The sequence below is a fragment of the Lithobates pipiens genome, unplaced genomic scaffold, assembly GCF_037356315.1.
Source record: "Lithobates pipiens isolate NorthernLeopardFrog02 unplaced genomic scaffold, aLitPip1_a1.2 Scaffold_16, whole genome shotgun sequence".
NCBI classification, from domain to species: Eukaryota; Metazoa; Chordata; class Amphibia; order Anura; family Ranidae; genus Lithobates; species Lithobates pipiens.
Window position 1 is genome coordinate 251,776,278 of NW_027507748.1, and position 8,756 is coordinate 251,785,033.

An 8,756-nucleotide genomic window follows, 5' to 3' on the forward strand; every position below is an offset into this window, starting at 1 on the left:
GATAGGGTTACCTGTCCTAAACATCCCCCCCTCATTTTTTAGCAAGGGCCCATCAGATGGGGAGGATGGGGGGGTGATGACTCTCATAACCTTAGACTTTAAATACTAAGTTCCCAAAATGTTATACTAATTTTTACCAAAAATGTTGGTGTCTAATCTGCTTGCAATGTTGATTTGTCAAATTACTCATTTTTGTTCTTGTTTCACTCCACAGTGTCCTTCAACGCCACAGGAATGGCAGACTGTGGCTTCCCACTTTGCCAGTCTTTGGGACTTTCCCAATTGTGGAGGAGCAATAGATGGGAAGCACGTCCGCATCGTTCCACCACCCAACTCGGGGTCGTACTATTATAATTATAAGGGGTTTCATAGTATCGTGATGTTGGCGGTGGTGTCTGCGACATATGACTTTTTGTATGTGGACGTGGGGCAAAATGGACGGATGTCGGAGTCTTCGCACGGACGGAGTTCTACTGGCGTCTCCAGAGTGGCAGTCTGGGCTTGCCACCCCCAGAATAGAATCAGGAAGGACTCCCGTTCGTCTTTGTCGTGGATGAGGCGTTTGCCCTGACGAACCATCTGATGCGGCCTTTCCCGATGAGGACCCTCACCCCAGAGCAGAGGATTTTTAATTTCCGCCTGTCCAGAGCCCGAAGAGTGGTGGAGAACACTTTTGGTATACTGGCCAGCCGGTTCCGCCTTTTTCTTACGCCTATTCACATGGCGGAATACAAACTGAATCACATAGTGTTGGCGTGCTGTGTTCTGCACAATTTTATGAAAAAAGTTTCTGTAAACTATGCGGTCTCAGTTGGCCAACAAGAAGCAGACTTGATGGAAAATGAAGATAACCTCACAGGCCTTGAACCTGCTCATCCTAGCTTGCCCTCCCAAAGCGCCTGTGATGTTAGAACCCAATACATGCACTACTTTGTGGGTAGAGGGCCATTGATATGCCAGACAATGTCTGAGGGGCATTTTAAGAATACATTTTTATCTGAAACTCCTTAATTTACTGCTTGGCTTGGTTTTAGGTGTCTCCTAGGTATATTTATGTTTTTTCAAGTTGTGCTTTTTTCACCAACAGTGCAAACCCAAGTTCAGAGCGAGATGAGGGGACAGTCTCTTCTTCAGATAATCTTATTATGTTGTGGGTCTGCTACACACACACCTTGTTTTTGTAACTAATATATGTAGTGCATTACTGACCAAAATTGTGCTAATTTTCAGCACCATGGCAGGAAAATGGCATGATTGTCCAAATTTACACATCACTGTGGGTGTTTTTTTACTAAAGGCACATCCACTATGCACTACAAGTGCACTGCAAAAGTACACCTGAAACTGCACTTGGAGTGTAAAGTGGAGTTGCCTTTAGTAAATCACACTCCTTCTAAGCACAAACTAAAATTGTACTACAAATACATTTTTGGCGCAATGAAAAGGTAAGCCACACATTGTTGATAATTAAACTTTTTAATACAAGCAGATTCACATGTGTGTTTCGAAAAGGTTTTTTACAACAAACCAAGAAATTGTGTGTATCAAAAACAGAGTTTAATCCAAATTTTGTTTACTTGGTGTTTTTGTGCAAACAGGCATGTATCAAACCGTAAAATACATAACACAGGAATTTACAAAGTTCAACTATGAAAAGTGAAGACAATATCAGACATGAGTATGTACAAACTGGGCTGATATTGCCTTCATCACATGGAGTTTCACCCCTGAAAAATCCAAATTTGGAAGATGCACACAGTGTGTCAACATGTGCTATCTCCCATCATGGGGGATCAATATACATGCTTTGGGGCTGCAACCCCTTCATCTCAGACACTTTACACAAAACACGTACATTGATCCCCCATGATGAGAGATAGCGCATGTTTACACACTCTGTGCATCTTCCAAATTTGTAATTTCGAGAAATACAAATTTTTTTGTTTAAAATATCAAAAATAAAACCCTATCTAGTTTTGTGTGTTTCACACAATCCCCAAAACATCAATGATGTTCTTCATTTTATTTTTAACATCATTGATGTTTTGCTGTATATTTTCCAAATCCCGATTGCACCCCATTATCTCCCCAAACAGGATCTGGGCACTTTCACTGGTAAAACGGGAATCTTCTTCCACATCACCTACAAAACAAAGCAAAAAAAAAACACACCATGTAATAAAAATATGGTGACATACATTGATGAGCTTACCGGAAGCTGTGTTCACCGACACTCACCTGTTGTGGTGACAATTTGCCCAACCTCCACGATCTCTCCCTCCTCCTCTGTTTCTGCTTTTGGAAGTTGTCCTTCTTTGGGAGGGGTGTGGTCCCTGGTGTCCTCATACTTGCCGAGTCTTCTCTCCCCTATGAGAATGGAAAAAAAGAAAGAATTAGCACACAGAGGGCAGAATTAACAATATGAAACATTGTTTGGAAGTGTTGTACAATTGTTTATTTTGGCCGAGCTTTAAGGTGATAACATTATTGGAGACAATGTGTTCAGCTGTAATACTTACCTGCAGAACGATGTTTCCTACGAACGAATGAAACCATGAACTTGAAAGTGGCCATTTTAAACTGCACAACATGAAATCAAAGCACATGGAGCAGGATGCAAGCAATAATAATCATATGAACACACAACAACTACTTACTTTTGTCAAGAACACACTTGATCCTTATGTACTGCTCGTGCTCCCTCAGTTTCAGGTCTGACCAGCGTTTTCTCAGTTGATCCTTGGATCGGTGTACCCCAAAATTCTTATGAAGACTCTTCACAACTTTATTCATGATCTTGGCCTTTCTGATATTTGAGTTTGGGTAAGGTCCATACTTCCCATCATAGTCGGTCCTGTTCAATATGTCCACCATCTCCAACATCTTTCCAAAAGACATATTTGAGGCCATAAATCTTCTCTTCCAGGATCGGGACGTTTCAGGCCCCCGGGCTTTCCTCGCCCTCCTCCTCGTTAGTGGAACTCTGCGCACCTGCGTTCTCTCCGCCATGTGCTCTCCCCACTGCGCTGGAAGTGAAGGGGCGGGAATAGTCTAGAAAAAACGTCAGGGGTGGGCGGAGTTTCACGCATGCGCACTGTATATAAAACACAACACGTGTGTGTCGTCTGTACGATCGGTGAACAGAGGGAGAAGCTGACGCAACGAACGTGCAAACAAAGGTAAAATTTTGAACTTGGTACATCACTAGGCTACACTGCTTCTAGATTGAGGCCTGCAATAGTGGAGTTTAGACTGACATTAGGGTTTGTCTTGTGTTGTGTCTTGCAGACATTATGGACGGCTTCAACGACCATAGCTTCCTCCCTCTGTTCATCGATAAATACAGAGACATGCCCTTCCTGTGGCAAGCAACACACCCACAATATAGTAACAGACAAAAGAGGCAGGCAGCAATGTTGCAACTGGTTGAGTTTGTGAAGCCGGTGGTCCCCAGGGCAGACGTCAACTATTTAAAAAACAAAATTGGTAGCCTCAGGAGTACATATATGAGGGAGAGGAGCAAGAGGCTGAAGTCCATGCAATCTGGAGCTTCAGCAGATGACGTTTATGTTCCCCCCCTGTGGTATTATGACAGGATGCATTTTCTGTTCAACCAGGCTGAGGTCAGAGAATCCCTCTCTACTCTTCCTTCCACGCGTCCTTCTCTGCTCCATTCCACACCCGATGAGTCTTCCGACACCCAACCTGGGCCTTCCACTCAGGAAGAACTGTGGGAGCCCAGCTTGAGCCAGGTATAGTATTGTTGTACATATTTGTGGGGTAAAAATGAATGATGTTAACTTGATTTTTGCTCACTAATTGCTGAGTTTGGAAAGTGTTTCACATATCAATAGACAGTAGTGGCCAAAACCTTGAGGACAAGAAAGAAAAATGTTGGGCACAGAATGATAGTCTTTTCTATTGGTTAACAATTTGTTGATGTGAAAATTGTGTGTGTTTGATGAACCAAAAACTCAATATATGTCCCTTTTTCATACACAGAAAGAACTCCTGTTCTCAGCCAGGAACAGGAGGGTGTGGAATGCAGCAGCCAGGTGGTGGCTGTGGAAAGTGGCAGCCAGGAGGAGGCGGGGGTAAGCGGCAGCCAGGCGGTGGGCAGCCAAAGGAGCCTCACTGAATGCCAGGTCCCTCCCCTCCGCCTTCCACGCAAAAGGGCGAGAAAGGGGGGGAATGTTGAGGAGTGGGCCCTGAGGCTGATTGGTGAGGCTTCTGCGGCACTCCAAGCAAAACCCACCTACCAAGAGTCCTTTGCCGCCTTGGTTGCGTGCAAGCTTGATAAAATGGAGCAGGGGCAACAGCTCTTGTGTGAGGAGGTTATTATACACACCCTCAACAAGGGTCTGTTGGGCCAAATCACACAAGAAACACACTTGTGTGGTTTGGCCCATGCCCCTGCTCCTCCTCCTCCTTCTGCCACACCTCCAGCACCACAGCCACAGCCTGAAAGGAAGCGTGGAAGGAGGCCAGAGAGTGATGACCTGGGCTCAGTCTGGTCTGACAGAAGATGCAGCCTGTTGTAGTACCACAGCCTGGGAACATAGATGTCATCTGCTGCTGTTCCGGGTTTCATGGACTTCAGGACCAGACTTCTCTCCCTCAGACATGTATTCCTCAGGCCACCAATTTTTGCGTTTAAATAGTTGATGTGTGCCCTGGTGGCCAAAGGCTTCGCTAATCTCCCCAGTTTCAACATTGCTGCCTCCCTCTTTATCTGTTAATGACAACTAAATAAAGGTATTTTTTTGAAGAAATACTTGCGTATGTGTTTTCCTTCCAAAAGGCCAGTTTATTTGTGAGCAGGCAGGTACATTTCCAAAAAACAAAGTGAAATGAATAAAAAGGGGTACCAACAATAAACAACCTCCTGTAGATTAACCACTTGGGTACCGCGCTATTGCCGAATGACGGCATTAGCGCGGACCTAGATTTCCAGGACTACGTCTATTGACGTCGTCCTGGTTACGAGCGGCCTGCGCGCCCCCTGAGGGGCGCGCGCGGCGCGCTCTGTGATCGGCGAGTCCGTGAGACTCGCCTGATCACCGATCCGTGTAAGGGGTCGATCCCGACCCCTTATCACGTGATCAGCTGTCAGCCAATGACAGCTGATCATGTGATAGAACGGAGCCGGTAATCGGCTATTATTCCTCCTCGCGCTGACAGCGCGAGGAGAGAAAAAAAAAGCCGATCACCGGCGGCCGTGATCGGGACATCAGTCCCGATCACGGCCATCAATACATGGGACCACCTGCCACCTGCCTGTGCCCACCTGCCTCCCGCAGTGCCATCCTGAAATTAAATAAAAGCAAAAGTAAGTGCCCCCCGTCAGTGCCCATAGTGCCCACAGTGCCACCCACAGTGCCACCCACAGTGCCACCCAATCTGCTCAAAGGTGCTGCACCCCAGTGCCGCCCATCAGTGCCCAGCAGTGCCGCCCATCAGTGCCCAGCAGTGCCGCCCATCAGTGCCCAGCAGTGCCACCTATCAGAGCCACCTATCAGTGCCACCTATCAGTGCCCATCAGTCCCATCTATCTGTGGTACCTATCAGTGCCCATCCGTGCCACCCATCCGTGCCACTTATCCGTGCCACCCATCCGTGCCATCTTATCTGTGCCCATCTTTGCCCATCAGTGCCGCCTTATCTGTGCCCATCGGTGCCGCCTTATCTGTGCCTATTAGTGCCGCCTTAACTATGCCTATCAGTGCCCACAAGTGCAGCCTATCAGTGCCCACCAATGCAGCCTATCAGTGCCCACCAATGCAGCCCATCAGTGCCCACCAATGCAGCCTATCAGTGCCGCCTTATCAGCGCACTTCAATGAAGGAGAAAAATGACCCGTTTGCAAAATTTTATAACAAACTATTAAAACATGATTTATTTATTTTATTTTTTTGCATCTTTTTTTGTTTGTTTAGCAAAAAATAAAACTCCGAGCTGTAACTAAATACCACCAAAAGAAAGCTCTATTTGTGGGAAAAAAATGATAGAAATTTCATTTGGGTACAGTGTTGTATGCCCGCGCAATTGTCATTCAAAGTGCATCAGCGCTGAAAGCTGAAAATTGGTCTGGGACTGAGGGGGGTTTAAGTGCCCAGTAAGCAAGTGGTTAAAAAAGAAAAACAAAATATCAAAAATAGAATAATGTTGTTGTGGTAAGTTTACACACAAAAAAAAAAAAAAAAAAAGGAGAAATGAGCAAACTGTCTTTAAAGGAGATTTTTAGGAAATCCAAAAAAAAAAAAACATCCAAAAAAGAATAAACAAAATCTAAAATTGTGTAGATGTGACGCAAACTAAAATTGTATTGCTGAAATGGTTAAAAAAGAGTAATGAAATACGTTCGGGAGAAGTGTGTGTGACTATGAGCATCAAAAGAAGTTCCTTCTTGCAGCATTGTAAAGAACAAGAGAATGTGCTTCATGAAAGAATTTTTAACATTGCAGCGTGACAAATGTGCTATATCGCTTATGAGCAGTAGTTTTACCTGAACGAGCGCTTCCGTGTCAGAATTTGAATGTGAGCATGCGTGGCACCTTGTCCGTCGGAGTAGGCTACACATGATCGGAGTATGTCCGATCGGACCAGTTTGTTGGAAAATATTTCCAGCAAGTTGGAAAATTTGGTCCGACGGATATACCGACGGAAACAGTCCGATGCATACCACACACAGTCGGATTATCCGACAAAACGGTCCGATAGGACACATTCCGACGGATTCTCCGACCGTGTGTACAAGGGCTAAGGGAGAGAGAGAGAGCGGAGGAGAGGCTGTGGACTCTGTTTCTATTGTGGAGTAAGAGGGCACCTTATCTCTCTATGCCCAACTCGTCCAAAATTTCAGCAAGTGGGTACTACTAGGATCCTTCCTGCTACCCCTGAATCTCTGCCTGCTATCCAGCTTGAAGTTCCTGTGCCTGTGTCCCCAAGTGCAGTTCCGGTGCCTGTGTCCCCAGTTGAAATTCCTGTGTCCGTGTTCCAGCTTGAAGTTCCTGTGTCCCCAGTTGAAGTTCCTGTGTCGGTGTCCCCGCTTGAAGTTCCTGTGTCGGTGTCCCCACTTGAAGTTCCTGTGTCGGGGTTCCTGCTTGAAGTTCCTGTGCCAGTGTCCCCACTACCTCTTGACTGCACATATGCCTCAAATGGCACCATAGTCCGTAAGCAGGACCTGAAGACTTTTGAAAGAGCCTTGCAAGCGACAAAAGTCTCCCCAGCTGGAACTTCTAAAACAAAGAAAGCCCAAAGGAACTAGACTGTTCCCTCCTCTGAGGGCATTCCTAAGGGGAGGGAACTGTCACAGTCCCTACCATGTCTTTTAGACGGCCAGGCGTGGTCGCGCCCCAAGTGGCTCTGGGTGGTATTGAACTAATGACTGTTTGTTCTTGCTCCTGTTTCTTTATCTCTGAGCCACACCTCAGTTCTATTCTGCCTGCTTTCCAACCATGCCTAGTTTTGCATAAGTACTTTGGCCAATGTTTGTACCTGTCACTCTTGGATCAGCTGTGGCAGGTTACCCAATTAGCTGGTTATAAAGCACTGCTTCACTCTAAGGGCTTTGTCAGTTCATTGTCTCTTGTCACCAAAGGTACCTGTGTTCCTGTGTTCAAAGTTAGTGTTCCAAGACTGACCCCGGCTTCTGACCCTGGCTTGTATTTCGTTTATGCCGACTTCTGGAATCCCGGACAATGGCTTTCTTCGACGATCCCTTGGCTTTTCCTGTCAATCCCTGTGTACAGATTTACAGCCCAGCTTATCTGTTTGTTACTGTGGGCTGTGTCTATTTGCAAGGGTGAGCGTACATCTCTGCACCGTGGACTCCAACCTAGGTAAGCCCTCACAACTATATAATACAATCTATCCGTTTCTTTGTAAATAGAGTGCTTATATGCAGACACTGTTTGCTTATTGTTGCTTGTGTGTGTTTTTTTGTAGTGTCCATAGATGGGAATGCAATGCATCATGAGCCCCTGAGGAAAAGGTTATATATTTCTGGACAACCTTGAAACGCATTGGGCCTTTGTCGTTTGCAGCATTGATTTGTGATTGACAACAGTGGAGCTATCATCCCCAATATGCTGTTTTAGGAATACTGGAATTGTTGTATCATTTATGAATTATTGTGCATCCTTATGTGTTTATTGTTATGTATGTACTATTATGAAATAAACAATCTTTTTTTTCTAACTATTTTGCTAAAAATGTTTGAGACTACTGCCTAACTAAAGTCCCAACAGGGGAAAAAATTGGTTCTGTATTAGATAAGTACCTGAACGACCACAACATACAGGGATATACAATGTAATACTGAAATAATCACACTCATAGGTTGGACTTGATAGACGTGTGTCTTTTTTCAACCTCACCTAATATGTATGTAACAGATTCTCAACTGGATTTAGGTCTGGACTTTGGGCCATTCTAACACAAATATGCTTTAATCTAAACCATTACATTGTAGCTCTGGCTGTATGTTTAGTGTGTTTGTTCTGCTGGAAGGTAAACTTCTGCCCTAGTCTCAAGTCATTTGCAAACTCTAATGCCACGTACACACACTCTGACTTTCTGGCAGGCTAGGTCCGAAGGGATTAGTCCATCGGACAAACCGATCATGAGGGCTAGTCTGATCGTTTTTGAAAATAAAATCTGACGGACCTAGAAATAGAACTCAAATCTAACTGATGGACTCAATTCCGACGGACTAAAATCGGGAAAACCGTTCATCTGTGTGCTGGTCTGATGGA

The 8,756-nt window shown here is 45.2% G+C and overlaps 1 long non-coding RNA gene across 1 annotated transcript; it reads left to right on the forward strand.

Annotated features, from left to right (window-relative positions):
- Positions 1 to 7,502: 7,502 nt before the first annotated feature.
- On the forward strand, positions 7,503 to 8,199 carry LOC143984322 (uncharacterized). The gene is made up of 2 exons (XR_013274793.1): positions 7,503 to 7,841; positions 7,948 to 8,199. It is a non-coding gene; the product is annotated as an uncharacterized LOC143984322 (long non-coding RNA).
- Positions 8,200 to 8,756: the final 557 nt, after the last annotated feature.